General features: G+C 54.3%; 1 protein-coding gene across 1 annotated transcript in view; it reads right to left on the reverse strand.

Moving 5' to 3' along the window:
• LOC104311419 (ATP-sensitive inward rectifier potassium channel 12) overlaps positions 1-3,429 on the reverse strand; it is a 34,608-nt gene extending 31,179 nt beyond the window's left edge. The window contains exon 1 of the mRNA XM_069810362.1: positions 2,096-3,429. The gene's annotated coding sequence lies outside the window, so the exon portion shown is untranslated. The remainder of the gene's footprint in view (positions 1-2,095) is intronic.
• Positions 3,430-19,960: the final 16,531 nt, after the last annotated feature.

The following is a 19,960-nucleotide window of genomic DNA, read 5'->3' on the forward strand; positions in this document are numbered from 1 at the left end:
GATCCGTCCCCCCAGCAATCCCTCGCGGTGTCGGCGCTCCCGCTCTTTCTAGAGACAGCATCCTCAAAACTGCCAACCCGTCCTCTTTCCTACCCGCGCAGAGCTTGGGTGAGGCTCCCGTGTCTCTCAAGCCCGTTTACACCCTAAAAACCTGACACCGACTGGGGAGAAACCGCCGGGTTTCAGCTCGCCATGCGGTTCCCCCAACAGCTCCTCCAAAGTTTATCTGCAGCGGGGAACGGTTCCCACCGCGTTTGCCGGTGAAGCTGCCCCTGCAGCCTCAGCCAGCCGACAGGGAGAGGGGGGGACCCACGGCGAGCCACGGCCGTGCCCGGAGCATCACGGAGCACCACGGCACTGTGCCGTACGGCCGGGGGAAACACCGTCATCCCACCCCGGCTGGTCCCGGGGGACTCGTCGTAACCCCCGGGGTCATTTCAGGGCTCAGAAAAAAATCCACCTTGACTTTGTAGGTAAAGCAACTCTTCTGGGTAAAGAGCAGCAGAGGCGATACAGGATTTCAAAGTGTGTCGTAGATCAGAGGCAAGAAATAAAGTGGCCTTTAAGGTGCCTTCCCCAGCAAAGCCGGTGTTTTATTAAGGCTATCCGGCACGGATGAGAACGCTCGCTGTTATTCCAGGCCTGAAAGTAGCAGGCAAGGATTTCTAATTTTTTTTTATTTAGTCTTGTTTTCATTATTTTCTGGTGGCTTCGTTGCTTTGTGCTCACACAAAGGGAATTTCACCTGCTGTTCAGAACAAAAGGCCCCGGAAAGTTTTGCCAAGAAGGGGACAAGGGGAAGGAGCTTTATAGAAGGAAAACGAGTTGTTGCAGGGTTTGGTTTTTTTCGCAGTGAGCTGTAAAACATCCCCAGCTCTTTGGTGCCTGTAGGAGACCTGGCACCGGCATGCGAGTCCCCTGTCCCCACCGGTGTCACCCCCGGGCTGGGAGCAGGGAGGTCTCACAGCCCTTATGAGATTGGGGTTGATTTGGGGTGCAGACGAGGCCGTGGGAAGGCAACGGGATCGCTTCCCGTCCTTTTCGCATGCAAGCAAAGTCATCGCCACGCTTTCTAAGAACATGAAAGAAAAAAAATCCAGCCCTCGTTTGCCGACACCACTGCAAAACAGGTGGTTCAAAATCACAAGGGAGCGGGGGAGAAAAACCCCTATTTGGTGATTTTGTGCTCATATTCACTGAAAAACTGTCTGGGAACGAATGCTGCTAAATACACACCATTTTCCCTCTAACACTCTTTGCTCTATAATTAAGAGAGACTTCTAAAAATACAAATAGCCTCAAGCACCCAGAGAAGGCGTGCAGGTGCTGCTAACTGGAGGCACTTTAGCACAGCTCATTTTCTGGACAATTTTACTAGCCTGGCTCACGCTCCGCGCCGATACTATTACAGTGATGCAATTATGCTGCTGCTGTCGTTGTCGGTTTGCTTTGCTTTTTTTCCCCTGCGCTTTGCAGTTTGCCTTCGAAGCACACACACGCAACCCCCCCCCCCAGCAGCTCCTGGATTCACCCCCGGCACTGGCAGGCAAGTCCAGGCAGCCAGGAATAAGAGGGTCACGCGAGCGTGCATCGCACGCGCGCGTGCATCCACATGTGCGCACGTACATAGGGGCATAACCCGCACGGGCATTTCCAAAACCAGCTGGTGTGCAAAAGTTTTGGCTGAGAAAGCGAACTGGCCGGGGGAAGCGAGCAGAAGTGAGCGGAGGCGAGCGGGAGCCCGGCGAGGCACCGGCGCTCCCCGAAAGGCAGCAGCAAACCCTCATCGTCAGCCACGGAGGGAGGGGGCCCGTGGCATTGGTACGGTGACGGCGGTCAGCTTTGCAAAATCCCCTTCCCAAACCTGGCATTTCGGGCACGGGGGTGAAGGGGGTGGGGGGGGAACTTCACCCGCGAGGCTGCCGCTGCGAAACTTCCCCGTCTTATTTCTCCATTAGGGCTGCAATAGGTGGAAGTGATTGACTCACTATGAGACTGCTGTTTTTGCCTCTGACTTGAGATTAAGACGGAGCTGGAGAAGCGGAGGAGCTGTCGCGCCGGCTCTCTGGCAGGCAGACGCGGAGCCGTCACTTACCTTTCACTGCATCCAGCCCCCCCCGGCCGTGGGGCTGCGGGTCCTGGAGAGTTAGCTGGCAGGGGACCCCAGATCCACTCGGGTTTCTCCCAGGACCGACGTTCGGCTGCTGCTTCTTAGGCACAGACCCAACCCCTCCATTCCAACCACAGGGGAAAAAAAAAAAATCTTCTTCCAAAAGAAAAAAATAAATAAAAAGCAAAAAGAGGGAGATTTAAAAAAAAAAACCACCACGTTTTTTTCTTGGTTCGGTTTCCCCCTGCCACCCCCTGGAGAAGAAAAAAAAAAAAAAAAGATAAATCCCAGCGACCAAGAGATCCAGACTCAGGTGAATTTAGCTTCAAACTCCCTCTGCGCTTTCAGAGCCTTCACCCTCAAATGGGCTCTGGAAGATGCTGGGGGACCCATCGTCGCCAAAGTGTCATCAAATATCCTTCGGGCTCAACTCCGCTCCTGCCCGGGGAGGGTGGACTTCTTCCCTGCTCGCTGCGTGCTGTGGAGTTGGCAGGGACCTGCCTGTTTCAGCCTCAGCGTGGAGGGTGGGTGGGTTGGTTGGTTGATGTGGGTTGGTTTTCTTTTTTTTTTTTTTTTTCTCTCCGCTATTGGTTTTCTTGCTATCTGATCCTGAGCGAGCGCTGCAGCTCGCCGCTTCCCTGCTTTTTTTCCCCCAGCTCCCAGCCTTTTGACAGGGAATGAAACACAGACACCCAGTGAGACAGGCTCCGGCTTCTACAAAGCTCCACTCCCTCCTACCGCCTTTGTCCGCGAACAGCAACTACTCCAACTCTGCCCGTAGACACAAGTGAACCTCTGCATCAGCACTTTCCTAATGGCTGCTTCGCCAGAGTCCTTCGGCCCTTCTTCTTCTTCTTCCTCGCTTCCTCTCCTCCACCTTGATGGCTTCCGCTTGCTTTTTCTAGCCCGGCCCCGGCTCCGACAGCCACAACCGCGACGAAGCAACAACCCTTTCCCGACGGATCCATCTCAGCTCCCCCGCGCCGGCTGCTGCGGTCGGGGGGTTGCGGCCCCGCAGTCCATCACCGTTCTTTCTGGGCGCCTTCCACGAAAAATCGATGGCGGGTACCACGTCCCCGGAGGCTTCGCTCTAATTTTGGCTGGCTTAAGGGGCAGGGTCTGCGTGTGCGGAGAGGAGCCGGGGGCAGAGGGAGGGCTGGGAATTGAAGCCACTTCTTTTTATTGTAGGCAGGGATTTTTTTTTACTTTTTTTTTTTTTAAGATTGATTGGAGTCCAAGTTTATTTCTTGGTGGTGAGCATTATTTTAAGCCAGTTGGGAGGCTTTGGGTGTCTCCAGGTCACCCTGTCCTTATAACAGCAAGGCCTTTTTGGAGAGGGTCAAAGTGAAACCCTGCTCCAGCAGCCTGTTCCCCCCCGCAGCAGAGGGATGCTGCAGTGGGCTCACAACCCTGGCTGGCTTCCAGCCAGAGGGAGATGCAAACCAGCCACCATCTGCAATTTCTGCTAGACTTCCTCCAAACTCGGTTGCCCGCAAGATCCCAGGGCTGCTGCCTGCTCCACTTTTGGGGATTCGCGGGCTTTGTTCAAAAAAAAAAATCATAGCCGGGAGACCTCCAGCCTCGACTGCGATGCTCAACACCGCTCAGCTTGGCTGTCACACAGCCAGCAGGTCACATAAAAACCATAAAACCCCCCAGCACATGAAGAGTTTGCCTCCCCATCTGCCCCATCTCCCTTCTGCGTCGCCTCCCTCCGCTTCCCAGCGTTCTCTTCACTCTTCTTCATCTTCTACCATGAGTTTGGGACCAACGATCCCTCCTTCTCCTACTCCCTTCGGCAACATCCCAGAGCAGTGAATCTCCTCGTCCCCAGCTCCCATCCTTTCCCTGGCATGGCAATGGAGCATCGTGCTTCCCCTCACTGCTCCCAAACACCCCCAAACTCCAGAGCTGAAACTCCAGGGCGACGCTTGCAGCCCTGCCCCATCTCCCCTCTCCACGTTAGCTTGCCCCATATCTCACCCCATTGCATCAACCCCACAAATCCTGAATTTTATCCAACCCATTGAAATCCCCGGATGAAAAGCACTGCAGGGCCTTGATCCAGCAGCGGTACACCTAAACCCCCAGGGATGCTCAGCTAACAGCGGCAATTTGGGTTTTGCGGATCAAAGAGGACACCAGCCCACATGGGGTTATGAGCACGACCACCCAAGGGGCGACCACCCGTGTCCTGACCCCAAACCACTGCTCCCTTCCGCCTGCCAGGCAGCCCCTCACACCCTGGCTTGTTCCCTTCTCTCCTGCCATCCCACCACGCTCATCAGTCATGGAAAGCTTTCCGAATCCCGCTGCCCCGGCCCCGGTGCCCAGCCGGCGGTGCCAGCCCCAGGCTCCCTGCACCCGGTCCTCCGACTCCCTCCAGCAATAAATACAATTAACGCGCCAGGCAGTCTGGAAATTGGCTGCAGGGCTGGGGGGGGGTGGCTGGCCGTGGGCCAAAGCCAGGCAGGGAGGCACCGCCGGGGCGGGGGGAGCTGCCGCAGGGACCCCAGCCCTGACCCCCTCTCGCCTCCTGCTCCCCAGCACGGCGTTCTGCTGGGGATGCCAGCAGTTGCCAATTTTGAGCTGCGTGACCAGGGTGTTTTTCCAGCAAAGCAGTAAGTGGGAGAGGTTTGGGGCTTGTATGCAGGGGGAGATGGGGGGACTCTGGGGGGGCTGCAGCTCTATGGGCTGGCTGGGAGGACAGAAGGGAGCTGGGCAGCCAGAACTGGTGAGGCTGGTGTTCCCTTCGCCCTCCCCGGTTTGCTATGGGAAATGCGAAGAAATAGCCTGGGATTTCCATCCTGGCCATCCCCAAGGGAGGAGCAGAGAGGTTCCCTACATTTTTGCCATCCTGCCCTGGGGCTGGGGAGAGCCACGGGGAAGCCCATTGCTCCCAGTTGGCCCATCTGGGAGGGTACAGCACTGCAGCCTCAGGGACCCCTATGGCCCCGGTGGGCTCTCAGCTGGGGAATAGCTCGGGTCAGGATCTGGCCTCACCCTGCAGCCAGGCCAGCTTCGGCCACTTGCTTAGGAGCCCTCAAAGCCAGGGAAGGAGGGCGAGAGGGCGAAGGAAGGGGCTGCACCCCGGTGGGGTCTCCGGCGTGCCCCTTCCCGACGCCTGCAGAGCGGCTGCGCGGGGCCACGAGCAAGTCAGCGCAGAGCCATTAGGGCTAATTTAATCAAGACGGATGGCCCAATTGGAGGGCTGCCGCCCATAAATCCCAGGCTCGCACTGCATTAGTGTCAGGGCTGCTGGAGGAAGAGGCCAAGGGGGGGGGAGCGGGGCCGGGGAAACGTGCTAAGTCACCAGTCGTCCCAATGGCACTGGGATGCTCGGACTGGGTGCTACCACCCAAGTGTGCTCCCCATCCCGTGGTGAGTAGCCTGGCCCCGGGGATGTGGCCCACCGTCTTCCAGCTCTTCCAAAAGCTTGACAGACGGAGAGGGTGGGATTTCGAGCAACCTGGTTTTGCTGAACCCCAAAAGGTGCAGGGTTGTTCACAAATCCCCCACGCCAAGGCAGGGTTTGGCTCCCATGGGAATCTCCCCTGGTCGCTCCAAGGGGTTTTGTAGCAAGAGGGAGACGGGATGCTGGGGGAAATAAGCCTGAAGCCCCACGGTAGATCACAGTATGATAACTGGGACTCGAACATACAAGCTGAGAAAGACCCAAGGTTGATGGATGCAGCATCCATCCCAGAGCCCAGCCGAGACACCCCAAACTCAAGCCATGCCAGCCCACCACAGGGCTGCGGGACATCCCCGTGGGGTGCCAGGTCTGCTCTCCCGGCACCCAGCTCGCTCCCTTCCCATCTTCGCTCCAAGAAAGACCATTTTCGGGCTCAGGGTTGCCATCTGATGACCCAAACTCAGCCGTCCCCATCCGCTAGGCTCAGGCAGCGGGAGACACGCGTGCCACTGCGCCGCACAAGCCGAGTCAGGAAATAAGCTCTCATCTATCAAAGTTAAAAATAGCCATTATCTTTGCCATTAACACGCCTTGCCCCTAACTCTCCGGCCAAGCTGGCTCCCGTCTCGCCGTCCGCCCGCACACCAAGGCCACCGTGCTCCCGGCCGAAAAACCGGCCGTGGGGAAGGGACCGAGCGGCTGCCGCCATCTGCTCCGGGCGCTGGCATCGCCGTCGGCGCGGGATGCTGGCTCTGCGAGGCCGCGCTGTTGGCCGGTGCGGCGGTACAGAGGGCCAAGTCCTGGTGGGTTTTGGGAAGACAGCGGGCCAGGGGATGCGGCGGACGGATGGGAGGATAGCGTGGGTTTGTGGGCATCGCTCTGGCTCCCGGAGCGTGCCCGGAGGCTACGTGGTCACCCAGCAAGGGAGAAAACAGGGGTGCTGGCCCAGTGCAGAAGAAAAGATACTTGTGCAATAGGGATGGGGGTTTACAGGGGGGATCTCAGCCTGGGAGAGCTGCTGAGGGCATCAAGGAGCGGTTGAATGATGGAGAGATGGATGCTCAGACCTCGTCTCCACGTCCAGCACATCTCGAGGGCTATGCCAGCAGCCAGTTAGCAGGGAGCACGACCGAAATAGCTTAGGAAAACTGAACTTGGGACACGAGGAGCGACGAACTGTGGCACTGCCGTAGATTTATCTGGAAAAAGAAGAGTGCACAGCCCTGTGCACCTCTGGTTTCTGGCTGTGCTTCAGTGTGGCCAGGAGGGAGGGAGGGCAGGGAAGGAGCCAGACTGCCGGCAGGAGGAGCACGGCGGCCGAGGTCAGCCTTTGCGGTGCTTTTATGAGACCACGCACAAGGTCCCAGAGACCAGAAAATGCTGACGGGGGCAAGAATTGGTCATCACCAAGCAGGGGTGCGGAGCAGCTCTCCGCAGGCTGGGTGCGAGTGGCACCATGCCCAGCAGGTCCGGCTCCCTGGGCTCAGCACCTTTGCATCCTCTTGCCTGGGAAAGAAAAGCAAAGGCAGGATTGAGCCTGAGGAACCATCAGCCAGGAGCAGCAATCTGTCCTATGAAAAGCCATGGAGCAGGTGAGCCATTTCTCCCCCAAAATGGCTAGCACAGGGAAAAAAAGACATTTGTATTTCTGCCAGCCGACAAAATGAGACACCACTTGTAGCCAATGAAACTCTGCAGATTTTGCTAATAAAGGATTGCTCCGTCCAGCTTCCAGCTGGATTCCAGCCCCAGCCAAGACGCGGACACTGGCAGCATCAGCCGTCGCATCCCAGCACTGGCGTCCCTGAGCGGGCCGGCCCCGTGCCACGCCGTGGGTTCAGGCTCACTGCAAATTCAAGCGCTGCCCCATGGCAGGGACACAGCTCCCGTGCTGAGGTTTGCTCCCACCCTTTGGATCCCTGTGTTTGCCGCGGGGACCGTGCTGCTGGGATTGCACCGCGTCCCTTGGGAGACTCTAACACATCTCAGGAAATTTCCCCTTTCTATTCAGCTTAATTGCACCCATTAGAGCTTGTTTCAGCAGGGTCCCGAGGGGATATCGCTCCCCAGCATCCTCCTCTGACTCTTCCTCCGCTTCTCTCCTCCTTCATGTGCACGATGTTCACCTCAGGGAGGCTGATCCTTGCTCCATCATGAGCAACGCTGGTCCAAGCAATCATATCCTCCATAAAAACATGAGCCTACAGCACCCCAGTTGACGGCATGTACCTTTTCCAAGTGGTCACAACACTCTTTTTAGGACTTCCAAGGCGCTGACCCTGTCTCTACTGCTTGCAGAGAGGCCCAGGCCATGTCTGTGGGACAAACGCTTGAGGAGACCTTGGCCGGTGCATTGGACTGTGGCTAGAGTTGGGAGCCTGCTCCTTATCGGCAGCTGAAGAGCAGAAAAAGAGCCAGTTTGGGAAAACCATGTGCCCTCAGCACACCACCAGCCCGAGGTCAGGCCAGAGGCTATGTCACACTGGGATCCTGCCCGGAAAACATAGGACAAAGCAGGAGGCAAGAAGCTTATCTGCTGCTGTCGTGACCCGCAGTGTTTGGGGGGAGGATTTGGGGCAGCAGATGGGATTTCCTAGACCTCGTGCGTAAGCCCGGTGCTAGCTCCACGTCCCGGGCCAGCTGGGACGAGCAGAGTTTTGGCTTTTTACCATGGGATGCTCCAAAAGGAACGGCGAAGGGCAGCTCCCCTGGGCTGCCCACGGTGCCCATAGGACCCTGGAGAAACCATCGATCCCCTTTCTGCTCTCCTCACTCCACCACCAGTGCTCAGCTCCCCTTTCCCTCACCCACAGGGCAGATTATTTTAGGACAGGGAAGAGGAAAAAGCAGCAGCAACCAGCCGACCGATGGCTGCTCGTAGCAGAGCCCAGGCAGGCTGGACATCCCAGGGGTCAGACAGGGACCTCACAGAACCCAGAGGCTTTCCCAAAAAGCTTGCCGCAGCCAAAAAGCCCAACTGGCTTCTTACATAAATGACCTCAGGGCAACGCCTCTGAGACCACCAGACCAGGCAGCAGATGCTCCGAGGCAAAATCCACCCCATCCTGAGCAGACGTCACCTAATCAGCATGTTGGCTTCTTCCCAAGGCGGTCTTGGGGCACACAGTAAATATCTTATATAAGCACCTCTGTCCTGGGGTCAGATCCAGTTCAGCCTTGTCGTACAGCAATGTTCTCCTGGAGAGAGGCACAAGAGGTGGCCTGAGGGGCCAGAAAGGGCTTTCCCTAGCACAGACCTGTTAAATGGTTGTAGAACCCCTTGGTGACCCATCTCCACAGCTTTGCCAGAGGAGGCTCCAGGAGAAACCCTGGTGGATGGAGAAGAGCCACCCATTCCCAATGGCAAAAAAGGACAGAAGAAGGGGTCAAAATGACAAGTCACTTCTGCCTCCACACGATTTGTCTTCCAGGACTTGGTACCTGGGTGCAAAGCTGGAGAGAGCCTAGAAAGCCCAGCACCCTTCCATAGCAAGACCAGTCCTTCCAGCCCAGCCACAACTGTCTGGCTGGACATTAAGCACCTTCTCTGATGGAGACATCACACCAAGCCAGGAGACCTCTGCCAGCGCTCAGCTCTCACCGTTTGGGAAGTTTCAGATCCCAGTCTCCTCTGTTGCAGGTTAGCCCCCAGATTTCTCGGCATGGCTGGAGGCACAACAAAAGTCTTTCCTCTTTGTGCCGAGCAGCCTCCTGGAGCCCGCTGGAGTTGGGAGGCTGGAGAGAGCCCATGGACAGAGCCGGGGGTAAAGATAGCTGGGCTGGGGCATTAGCAGGCTGCAGAAGATAACCTGTCAGCATCTACAGCAATTAAACTGTCAGCGCTAGCTTTCCCTCCGGGCTGGTCAATGAGGTGAAAACTGAGGCAGGGGCTGTACTGACAGATGCTAATTCCTCCCTCAGCGTCCTCTCTCCGGGCTCATATCTCCAGGGGATTTACCCACGTGGCTGCACAGGGGTTTTGGTCAAAAAAAACCCAAACAGATAAGTGGGCTTCAGCCTCACTATTGCCTTTCTCTGCCACCACCAGCCTCAGGCGACTTGCCCATCCATGGGACATCACCTTTCTACCAAACCAGATCACACACAAGCACAGCGGGTTCAGACATCAGCAGGAGGATGCTCAGAGACGCGGGCAGCAGCCAAAGGAGCAGATGGGACACGACCTGCCCCTCTGCCTGCCCCAGCCTCCCTGCTCCTCTTTGCCAGGTCGCTTAAACACTGCGGCCACCGACAACCCGTCCCCGTCTTTCACAAGAGGCATTTCACACCAGCCTTCGCTGCTAAATAAAGCAGCCCAAGCATTACTTGCACTACCCAGGCTCCCCGGGGCGGTCCTGGACAAGGAGCAAGGTTAAACTCATCCCTGCAGAAACGGCACCAGCAGCTTCTCCATCAGCGCTGCTGCCCCAGGCTGAGGTGGCCATGCCACTGCCAGCCCCGGGCTTGAGCAAAAAATAGAGTCGGATGGAGAATTTGGGTCTGCGTCGCTGCAGCTGGCAGAGAGGAACGCATCAGCAAATATTTGTGCTCTCCTGTTATTGGCAAGGCCTCTTTGCCCCATCGCTGCCCGCTCACAGGCAGCTCTCAGGGTTTGGGAAAGGGCAAACAGGTCCTGAGACCTGGGGTACGGCAATAAATATAAAACCTTAACGAATTGCTCAAGTCCTGTCCCCAAGCATGCAGCATTAAGTGACATTGGGCAGCTGCAGACTCCAGAAGCAAGTGCTCCAACTTTGCAGAGTTGAAGAAACAGTCAGAACCAGCACAAAAATCCCAGTTTTCATCCTCTGCTCAAAGCCACAGGCAAGACCCACACCACACGCCTGGGCTGTGTCAGGGAAGCCGAGACAGCAAGAGGGCGGTCTGAAATAGAGAGCTGTATTTTGGGAAGATAACAGGGATCAGCTGCCTGTGATGGGTATTCAGAGGGTGGGGGCTTGGAAAACAGGAGTTCAGTGGTGCCCAGAGCAGGGCAGATGAAGGGTTGAGCTATTCTTTGGCTTGTTGAGCAAAAGAAAAGTGTACATTCAGATGGAAACAACTTATTTTTAAGTGAAGGACAAAATTATAAAGGTTTTTTTCCCCGTGAGGCTCAAAACAGTTTGCTCAATCCAAAATGAATCAGTTTCTCACCAGGTTATTGCACCCATTTGTAAAATCACAGTTCTCCTCTAGATGAGTTAAAAGGCACTTTCCAGACCAGAAAAGGCAAAACCCCATTTAAAAAACAAATTAATCTCCACACAAGGTATTCTCACTATTCTTGAAACAAAACCTTCACATTTCCGAAAGCCGAGGTAAAGCACCGTGATCTTCTTGGATGTCTCCCTCCCCCATTTTGTGCAATCACACGTATTTTCCAAACGCCGCGTGAGCTTGGGATCGGCGCCAGCCTCTGCAGCGGCGGTGCTGAGCACACACAGCTGCCGGCACACGTCGGATCAAAGCCGCAGTTTGGCCGTAGGGGCAGAGCACCCAGCAAAGCCGAGGGCAGGGAGCTTGTAAAGGGATGGGAAAAGTCTCTTTTCCTTTTCCTGGGGTATTTATCCCTCTGGGGTGAATCAGGGAATCCCATTTGCCGTGTGGGTTTTGCATGACAGATCACATCAGGTGATACCTGCTGCTCCTGGATGCTCCAATGCAATGACTTGCAAAGACCAGGGAGGGATAATTCCCCACACGGAGCTGTTGTGGATGGTCCTACAACCTTCCTTTTCAGAGGGGACCTCACCCTTCTGCCATGCACAAGGTAGCACGTGCAGCTTGCATGGGGACAGCAAGTGTGTGAAGCAAGGAACACCGTATAGCTGAGGTGTAGTACCCAGAGAAGGTGTGATCCAGGTCCCTGGGAGAAGAGGAAAGTCCTCCCTCTGCTACAGCAGCCTGTGCCTTAAATTCAGCCCCACTGGACTGGTAATTTGGCTGTCACCAGGTACATATGCACATGTGAGAGCAGAAAAGTACATATGTTCTTCCTCAAGGACTGCAGCCAGCAGGCTGGAGCTGCCTGCCATGCCAGGCACTCTGTACTTCTCATCAAAGATGCTTCTTCAGAATTTCTTTACTTTTTTTCCTCTCTTTCCCTCCATTCTGGATAATAAAAGACATAGCAGCAAAGGGCTTCTCAGACCCCAGCCCCAAGGGACCAGGACCCCCAAGCCCCCTCATCTCCCTTGATGTAAGGGAGCTTTTCCCAGTGTAAATTTTTGGGTTGGTTTATCAGGGATCAAACTGTGCCTTTCCTCAGGGGATCTTCTACCTCTGCTCCATTAAAGAAAAAAAGAAAGTTTTTAAAACCCCAATGTTTAACAAGACAGCTGCAGGGAGGCTACTTGACTGATTGAGTTTTTACCTGGCCCTTACAGGCAAGCTAAGGTACTTAACATAGAAATGAGGTTTAGTCACAGCAAGGCATTTGGGATTAGAGTTGGCTGGAGAAACTCTGATGGAACCACGATCCTCCAGAATATGCACTCCTGTCAAAATTGAAATGCTTTGTGAGATTGAATAGGTTTAGCCAGAAGTTCATTTTCTAAAGAAAATCAGAGAGTGGGTACAAGAGAATATGTTGAATGAAAAAAATGTGCTTTTTCTTTTGAGCCATGCTGGTGTGTATGTTGTTGGGGAGGTTTTTTTCTCCCCCCCCCCTTTTTTTTTTTTTTTTGTCATGCATTACTCAGGGAGGAACCTGAGGAACTGTTTTCTCTCTAATGACAAATTTACCCAAACTCAGCAATTCCCCACTCCCTGCTGGCTTACAAGCTGGTAGCCCTGAAGACATTTATGACTCTGCAAGAGATGCTTGCTGTTGGACTCCAAGGCCAGTGTGACTCGATAAAAAAAACATGCTATCAAAACCCACCTGGACTGAGCCTGGGGAGGCAAGGAAAGCCCAGCAGGACCTGAGCAGGCAGCATAATTGCAAACAGAGCTGCAATGATCTTCGCTAAGGTGAGTCCACAGCAGCAATTGGGAATTTCTCACCCCAACCCCCCTTTTGGGGAGCATCATCCCACTGGAAAGCAGCAGAAGGGATGGGGAAGCCCCTCAGCATGGAGAAGATGGGCAAAGTGACTTGACTTCCAGGATGACAGAGCCTGGGTTTTCTGCAAGCCCGTTGGTTTCCATTTCCAAACAGTTCATCTGCCCAAATCCAACATGGTTCCTGTTGGGTAAAACCTGTTACTTGAGTCTCTCGGACAGGTAAAACATCAGGGTTGGGTTTTTATCAAGACGTGAGGATCTCCACTTGGCTCAGACTCATGCTGGGTTCTTGGGCTCCAGTTTGAGCACCGGTGGGGAGTGACGATGGTCTGGGCTTCTCCTCCTCCAAAACAGCACCTTGAGCATCTGCCCACTTACCAGGTAGGGGAAAGAACACCGGGATTTCAGGGTGCTGAAGCCAGCAGCAACCCCCAGAGCAGCCACATGGGTTTTTCACAGCCCTTCCGTGGGATCACAGCCCATGAAGTGCTGCAGCCAGCTCCATGCTTATTTAGCAGATGCCAACAGCCTCCCTTGCTCAGCTCTGGGAGGTAGAGACTCCAAACCCCTGGAGGTAACACTTCCCATCAGGCTGCCGCAACTTGTTCAGGGTGTTTCAGCAGTCCTGCCTGAACCAGATAAGCTCAGAGGAGATGCCTGTCCAACGGCAGGAGCTGCAGGCAGAACTGCTGGACCCAGCCACAACAAGGCACCCCAGCTATAGCACAAATTACAGCCCATATCACAGCAAAACCCCTTCCCCAGGCTGGGGGGGGGGGGCTGTGAGCTATATGAACAGATTTTTGGGGGAACAACCGACAGCCCGTGGTCCAAGGGAACAAATTCAGAGTTATCCTCCAGCTCTGTTAGCCCCTCACCACCATTCAAAACCAAGGGGGGTTTGTGCCAGATCTCGGGCTGGGAGGTGTCCGTGAACCTCTGACTACTATGCCTGCAACCCCAGCTGTGTGCCCAGCCATTCAAATCAAGCAGTGTCTGGGGGGGGTTGTTTTTTGTTCCCCCCCTCCCCTTGCTTTGGGATGAGAGGATCTTTATAAATGACTTCCGCTTAATCTCATTGCCAAGCAGACATCGCCGGCTTCTGCCATCACACCACGCTCTGAAGACAGATAGAGTTTTCTGCCCAGGCTTAAAAAGAACATTGTTTGTAGAACAGAGTGAACAACATGTGAAAAGGAGAAGGGGAAAAAAAAAAAAAAAAGAGATGTGTGATGTTTGCTGGAAGAAAAACCCTCTCGTTTGTTTGGACGAGGATTCTCAGCACGTACAATCTCAGGAACAAAAGGAGATGCTTGTTCTCCACTGTGTTTGTGGGAAGACTCCTGTAAATATTCAGGGGTGTTTGTGCTGTAGAGAAGATCACCTACCTGCCTCCAGAAACTGCTCCCAGCACCCCAAAAATCACTGCTGAGGGATCCAGCCCTCGAACAGCCCTGCAGGTCTGGACCGTGAGCCCTTCCCTTTATATTCAGTAGAAAACAAACAGCCTGTTTGAATAGAAGTAACTGCAATAATAAAATTCCTTTGGGCAGAAGTTTTGGGAAGAAGCACAGCTCCATCTGACCTTGCTGGTACTCAATGAGATGTAGGTCAAATATTTTAATTGCCAAGTCACTAATCCCAAACGCACAGCATTTCAATATTTGTATTGCTGCGGACTTATTGCCTTCTGAAGCCGCGGGGGGAAAGAAATAGCTGCCTGGATTGATGGGCTAGTAATTTCTGCCAAAATACAGTGCTGGATACAACTGCTCAGGATGAATGGTTGTGACTGCAGGGAGAAGCGAGTGGAGCAGGGGCGAGTTGCTGCTCCACCAGCTGCATTTTTGGTTGGATTCAAAGCTTTTGCCACCTTCCCAAAACAACGGCTGCATCCAAGCGCAACTGTCCCGACCTACACAGGCAGCACATCCAGCCCAAATACACCCTTCAAACCTCCCCTCTCCCATTACCATCGGGAAACTCAGAGCAAAACAGTTCGTTTATTTTAATAAGCAACCAGACGGCAAACCAGTCCCACCAGTGCGAGCTCCTGCAAGCTTCTCGCAGGCTCAGGCACTCACCGGGGCTCTCACGCCTGCAATGCAGCCACCTCCGGGCTGCAGCACTCGCTGCAACCCAAGACTCCTTCGGCAGGGAGAGGACTAGCAAATTGCATTGATGCTCCCCGAGGAATTTGAAGAGATGGAGGGTAATTACCCATGATGGAATTTGGCTCGCACAAAAATTACTACAGCAGGAGTCACGGCTCCTGGGTCATGCAGGGACAGGCAGGAGGGAAGAGGACCTTGAATCATCAACTCCAGACCCTGCCATCACCAGCAACCATGTTGTATAATCCAATTCGGAAATCTATAATGGAAATCTTAAAATTAGCTCAATTTTCTACCCCTCCCCGCCGCTGCTGGGATCCCATTCTGTAGCTGCTTCCTCCCAACAGCACTGAGGATGCTCCACTCCAGGCGTGCCCACCTCAGGGTGTGCTTCCCCAGGTTTTGGGGCACCCAGAGGTCCCATACAGGCACCCGTTGCCTTGGGACTGGTTTCCCAGCTGGGCACAGCCAGTGTTGGCTCAGTGACAGCATCTCTAGAGAGGAAAGAAAACAGGGGGTGGGATGCAGCATAGAGAGCATCGCATTTTCAGGCTACAATTAAAAGGTCAATTACTTTATAATCTCTCCAGTACAGGAATGGTCTTGCTCGTTCAAACAGGGCTTAACAAGACAAGGTCCTGGCCCAGAATAGAGATGTTGTTGCAGACCTGCAAGCAAATAATAAATTCTGATGAAGACGGAGGTTACGTCATTAAAATGGAGCGGGCTGGATTCTGCCCTTACATCTACCCCTGTAAATCCCAGACAAAGGATATTCTCGATTACGTATGCACATTCCTTTCCCCGCTGCTTCATCAAATAATACACAGTGCCCGTTTCCCAGCGTATGCCAGAGCTCTCGCCCCAGGTGTGCAACAAGCAGACAGCCCTCGGGGGCAGCTGGTGCTTTGGTCCTCAGGGCTATCCAGGGAAGAAGAGACCCTGGGGAAAGAAAAGGGGAGAGGGGGAGGTTCCCCCTCCTTTCTCAACTGTCAGGGAGGATGTACCTTTGCTTTTGTGTGGTGGATGGAAAGCTCAGATTGTGACACCGGCAGCCCCAATGAGGCTTGATGCATGGGAAGAAGAGTCAGGCAATTTGCCTTGCCTGCACCAGAGACCTGGGACACAACGCTGTCTGCTGGGGCATCGTCAGGCCATGCTTCATTTTCACTCTTGCTTTTGCAAATAAGAAGAAAACCCTGATTTATTTTTTTTACTCCTTAGGCTCATTCATGCAAATTTATTCTTTGGGCACGCAATAGCAAGGGATGCCCCAGCTTTGGGATGCAGGAGGATGGAAGAGGCTGTGCCAGCTGGGGTACAAGGCTCGTACCCCTCCTCTGCTCAGTTTCCCCCACATCTCGCTGCTGAGAAGGGAGCATTTTGTCTAACTGCCCAAAGCCCATGCTATAGAGAACACGGAACTGGTTACAACAGAGGATGCCGGCCTCTGGACCGGGCTGGTCATTCGGTGCATGAAATCTCACCAATGTCCCACGGGGACAATTATCAAATTGGGAGAGTTAGTCAGCCTGACCCAAAGCCATTAGTTATAAAACAGGGAAGAGGGTTTAAAGCTCTTATGCTTGAACATGTTAGCTCAGCCCTTTAGGGAACTCCTGATGTGCCAGAGCATCTAATCTCTGCAAATCACTTTTATTCTGCCTTGCTCTGGGTTTTCCTTTTTAATCAACTTAATCTTTATTCATGAGGTGTGTTGCTGCATTACAGAAACGCCCAGATCCTGAGCATCAGCTCAGGGAACGGAAATTGGGGAAACTTAGTGTTTGTTCCAACCAGGGCTTAAGGTCTGTAGCAATTTATCTGGACTCGTGGCAGACCCAAGCGCTCCTCCACATCCTGGTGGGGAGAAGGAAGAGGTGGGAAATGGTCCAAGCACGCAGAGGACAAGTACTACACCCTGAGGGCTGGCACGCTTTGATCAGCACGTTTCATTGCTATATTTAATCAGCGAGGTCCACGCTCACCTAGCCTTGCCGATGGAGCCTTTTTTTAAAAAAAAAAATCTTTGAAATAAAAATAATAATTTAAAGGGATCAAAGAAATGAGCGACCAGTGAGTGACAGCAACACAAAGCAAAGAATAAAGGAAGTGCTAATGGGATTTCGAGGGGAGAAGTGGGGCAGGAGGGAGGCTTCGCTCCCAGAGAGAACGGAGAGATGGGATGCCAGGACCCCATGACCTGTCCCACGTGGGCTCAGCCCATTCCCCTGGTCCATCCCCACCTAAGGCAGAGTTTCACAAGCCGTCTCCAAAAAGGAGCATAGGCAGAGCACAGCGGGATTGTGCATAGTTTGACACTCAGCACGAGTCCCCAGGAGCAGGCTGGGAAACACCAGTGCTGGCACTTCTGTTTTGAGAAGACAGGAGCAATTTCCAGGTATGCTTCCCTGGAAGAAAAGGGCCATCGTTTGGGGGTTCTCGAGAGGAGCTGGCTGAGCACGACCCCATCCCAACAAATCAGCCCCAAAGCACCCCCAATTTCCCCAATACAAACAGTGGTGCTCAGCAGCCTGCGGTGCCCTCGCTTGCATCCTCTGAGGATCAGCTCCCCCCCCCATGATCAAAAGGTACTAATGGGATTGTAATTCCTCTAATGAGCTGTAATTAATTAATTACCCTGTTAGCACAAGAGTTTTACATTTTTTGGCAAACACTGTGTTGTTTCGTAGCTAGAGGGAGGCTCTTCCCCAGCACTATCAGGCTCTGATCCTGGCTGCAGACAAGCCTCACCTCAGCACCAAGCACACTCGCTTTTTGCCAAGGGAGCTTGTTCCCCTCCTCCTCGATCCAATATTGTTTGTATCTTAGGAAAAGGACCCTGGAAACAGCCACAGAGCTCACAGGTCTCCCCCAAATTACAGACCACCAAGTCACAGACATCACTTCAGAGGGTTCGCAGACATCTCCTCCATCAGCCCCTTGAGAACATCAATTCCCTCTGCCAAATTTAACAAGAAAAACACGCCACAGGTAGAGAGTAAGAGATACCGGGACCCTCCATGGTCCCTGCAGAGCAGGAACACACTGGTGGAAATTCCCAAAAGCACTGATGACGGAGCCAAAGCAGGCTGGGGGCCAAAGCAAAGTCTGAGCTGTGTTAAGCAGCACAACAGCCCTGGGATGCTCAGAGCCACGCTGCAGCCTCCTGCACGCCTGGGATGCAGGATTGCACCCATGCATGGCAGCCACGCACGGTGGCTGATCTCAGCCACCTCTCCCAGCTCAGCTTCTCCATTACCTCCACGTTTAATAATTAAAGCATCAGTGTAAAGGCATTAAAGTTTCAGGGCCTGACATGTTCAGAGCAAGACAGCAAGGCTCAGGGACCAGACAAGGACTGCCGCTAATTAACCCTGCACACTGCAGACAGCGAGGAGCGGGTCCCTGCCCATCTGCCCCCATGGACGAACCCTTTCGCCCCCACAAATCCTGTCTTCCCAGAGCCGCTTTCCAAGAGCATCCACCCCAAACTACAGGGGAGGTTTGCTCAACATCAGGTGTCTCTAAAAAATCCTAATTGGGGAGGAGGAGGGGGAGAGTCTTCCCAGGGAGCATGGCTTTTTATAGAGCACATGGCTTTGCACGGAGCCAGCTCTGAGCAAGGGTTATGAGTTACCTTTGGCCGGCTGCGGAGGCTGAACAGGAGGGCTCTTCTGCAGGAGCAGATGGAGCTGACATGCCTGGGAGCCAGCCCAGCCCTGCTGCGGTGACAGACTGTCCCGTGCTGCCTCCCCCGATGATGCTGCGCTGAGACCCCCCCATGCAGGAGTTGGGGGAGTCATCCGAGGGGCTGAGCACTAGCACAACTCATCCCACCACCAAACTCCACATCGAGCAGCCAGCCTTCCCCTCCAGCACCCAAATTCCCCCCACCTTGTTTCCTCCCATATATAACCCAGCAGGCTGGCGAGGCGGATGCTTCTCCTCTCGTTAGGCTCAGCTGGGCAGAATACACCACCTTCCCTCAAATACTCACAGCAATTAAGCTAATTGCATTCCCCCGGGTAGCTGATGCTGGTTCCCTGATCGTGCAGGGATGTCCCAGGATACGAGCCCCTTGCATGCAGGATGGGATCTCCCAGCTAAAACTCTTTAGGCACATTATTTGCTTTTAGAGCTTCATTGAATGCAACCGCAGCGCCCGGCAGCCAGGGTAGGTGCAGGAGCGGAGCCCGGAGGAGGTTTGGGTTTGGTGGAGCCCTGCCCATGGGGTAGCGGGGCCAGGAGTGGTTTGGGGCTGAGAATGGGGGCCAGGAGTGCCCAGGCAGCCCCTTTGACTTCCCTTTGCTTGCTGCATCTCCTCCAAAAAAGAAGTGCAGATGAGCGGGGCCATCTGAGCCGAGGCTGTCGCTGGAGTCGGGTTTTGGTGTGCCAGGACCGCGGCTTGGTGATTAATCCTCCCCCGTGACACCTCCTGGGCCCGGGCGCAAGTGACCATTACCTTGATTAAAAGAGATGGGTTAATGCAGCGCTCGGTCCCAGCAGCCTCCCAGGAAAGCAAGGCGGGATGTCCACCGTCATCGAGTCCAGCTCCCCAAATTGCAGGTGACGGCGGGGAGCCCGGTGGGTCACCAGGACACCGCTCAGCACCGCGGGCCACCCGCTGCCTGATGCTCCCAGGGACCGTCCCTCCTTGCCATGCAGCTAGAGGTTGTTTCCCTCATTAATCCAGCATTTGCTCCTCTGAGGATGCTCCTGCCCTTTCAAAGCGTCTCCTGTTTTGTCGCCTGCCTTTTCAGATGTGCCGCAGACACAAAAGACCCTGTTCTCCCTGCAATGTCACCAGCCGGGTGCCCAGCCTGGGTGTGCACCAGCACCCCTGGGTGCAACCCTGGAGCTGAGCTAATGATGCTGCCCGTCACCCTCTTCTTCTACCCCTAGGTCGTTGTCCCGCTTCCCACTGTCGTTTCACCACTTTTTTCTTTCAAAGAGATTTTTTGAGAAGTTTCTTTTGCGGCAATATTATAAATGCGATAGTTGCGTTTTGAAGGCCACCTTCTCAGAGCTGCCCAGGCACAGGACCATCCTGCCGCAGGGTCAGCCCCGTTTGGGCTGGTCCCTCTCCTTCCCATCTCTGGAAGCTGCAGCCACCTCCCACAGGGACTCTTCCCTTGTCCTTTTCCCACCTTGTGTTGTTCTTGCACCCACTTTAATTTGCTTAACATCAAATATTTTATTACCTCTCTGGAAAGTTACTGGGGAGAGTTCCTAGAATAGCAAATATTCCGAGCTGTGAGCTGCTCCTGGGGGTGCACCAAGCCCAGGGACAGTTGCAACCACCCTTACCCCGCA

Source organism: Haliaeetus albicilla, chromosome 22, assembly GCF_947461875.1.
Source record: "Haliaeetus albicilla chromosome 22, bHalAlb1.1, whole genome shotgun sequence".
Lineage (NCBI taxonomy): Eukaryota > Metazoa > Chordata > Aves > Accipitriformes > Accipitridae > Haliaeetus > Haliaeetus albicilla.